Source organism: Myxocyprinus asiaticus, chromosome 4 (assembly GCF_019703515.2).
Source record: "Myxocyprinus asiaticus isolate MX2 ecotype Aquarium Trade chromosome 4, UBuf_Myxa_2, whole genome shotgun sequence".
NCBI classification, from domain to species: domain Eukaryota; kingdom Metazoa; phylum Chordata; class Actinopteri; order Cypriniformes; family Catostomidae; genus Myxocyprinus; species Myxocyprinus asiaticus.
This window is the reverse complement of record NC_059347.1, coordinates 44,370,001-44,372,218: the sequence shown is the minus strand read 5'-3', so window position 1 is coordinate 44,372,218 and position 2,218 is coordinate 44,370,001.

The window sequence follows — 2,218 nt, the reverse complement described above, 5'->3', positions numbered from 1 at the left end:
TATTAAGGGGTCAAAATTAACTCTAACTAAATCAGACAAATTTGCTGGGAATAAAATGCCCAAATACTTAATGCCTTGTTTAGGCCACTGGAAGGTGCCTGGCTGGAAAGCCATTACTGGGCAGTACGCTGTCAGAGCCAAAGCTTCAAATTTAGACCGATTGACTTTGTATCCCGAGAACTTAGAAAAGGAATTAATAATACTCTGGAGGCAAGGCATAGATCTAATGGGGTCAGAGACGAATAATAAAATATCATCTGCATAAAATGTACATTCTCTATGGCCATCCTTAGTATCTATTCTCAGCTTGGCCGGAAACATCAGATCTTCCGTTGATGTAAGAGATTCTTGCATTCCTTGAATTTATCACGTTTCTCTCTTGTTGAACTCGCAAAGTCCGGGAACAAGAAAATGCTGTGGCTCCTCCAAGAAAGCTTTCCTTCACTCCTCGCCTCACATAACGCAAGATCTTTATCAGATGATCTCAGAAATTTGGCCAGAATTGATCAGGGCCTGTCTCCCTCTGTGGATCTCCGAGCCAAGACCCTGTGAGCTCGTTCTTTTTCCAGCTTATGGCCTGTTATGTGAAGCAGACTCGGGAAGAGCTCGTCTAGGAATTTCACCATATCTTCTTCATGCTCAGGAATTCCAACAATTTGGACGTTGTTTCGTCGATTACAATTCTCCAAATCCTCCAGTTTTTCCCAAACGCGCTGCAAGTGTGTCTTGGTCGCTAGCGGATTAGCAGCTAATTCCCTCTCCGATGATTCCAGATAATTGATCCGTTTTTCGATGTCCGACAATCTGGTAACCAACTCAGAGAGTTTTGCCTCCATGGAAGTGATAGATGTATTACAGCCAAATCCTCCAAGTCTGCAACGACTTTCATCAGCATTACAGACAAGCTCGCCAGTTGCCACTGAATTTCTCCCGCCGCACCGTCCAAATTGAGTCCCTGATCTGCAGCCCTGTCTGAGATATCAGCTTGAGCACGTTAAGTGTCTTTTAATATCTCCAGAGCCTGAGGATTTTGAATTCTTTGACATATTGCCTTCATAAAAGAGTTAAGAATCATGGTGTATCGAATCTCACCAGTTTATGACATAAAAAGAATTAAAAACTAGCAAAGTGCGCAGTGCTCGCCGTTCACACGTCTGACCCCCGCATGGCATCACCAATTAGTTAAACTGTATGGCATCTTGCGTTCTGGTGCCGCTTTATCTTGTGGCACATCCAGAGGCATTTCAGGTCACTAGTGGCATGTGTCAATGTAAGTGCCACTGTAAATGCCACTAAAATTTGTGGTATGTCTGGAAACGACTGACACATCGTAATATATTTTGAGGTACTTGGGTGACATTTGAAGTTGGCAGCATAGACGGACTGTTTCCTGATGTCACTGGGTGTTAGGTTTAGGTGTTATGAGTGAGCTGTGTGTGTTTTTGTGTATGATGCTCCTAGAGGTTCATTTAAATGATATATGAAATTAATAATCATCAATTGAATCTTATGTTTTGTATGTATTTTACTAAGTTAAGCCATTTCTAATTAATATGTTTTCTAGGGTACCACGGTGATACCTCTGCTGGCATGGACAAGACTGGATGTTTTTGTCCTCTTTAGTATTTATTATTTAATACTGAGTTTTTGGATTAGGCAGTGCTCACTGTTAGGAACAGGAAAGGTACAGTTTTGTATTTGTAAAGACTCCATATGCAACCTAATGCTTCCCCAAAACAATGTTCACAAGTAAACTTTGTATGTGCATTGCATGTTTTTGCAACAGTATGCATAAAACTATGTAATTAAGCACTGTTTCTCTCTTAAGCCTTTGACAAAGGCATACATATAACATCTCTGTGTGTGATCAGATGAAGGCACAGATAACCTCTCTGTGCGAGAAGACACAATCTCTCTTTGTGTTATCTAATGAAGATAATTAAAAGCATGTGTTTCCCAAACTTCGTCTCCCACTTTCTCTCTTCTCCTTGACCTCAACCTCGAGTATGAGAAAAAAATGGTACTCTGTTCTTATTGAAACACTATGTGCACACCATAGCACCCAAATCACTTTTACCAGTAAAGTATTTTACATATAGAATTAAGTCTATTTATTTTCATGCCTGCTGGAGAGCTTTACAGTGTATAGCAATTGAAGTGCTATTGGCTAAATGGGTAAGAGTCTCAATGCAGGAATGTCTACAAGTTCATTATAAAT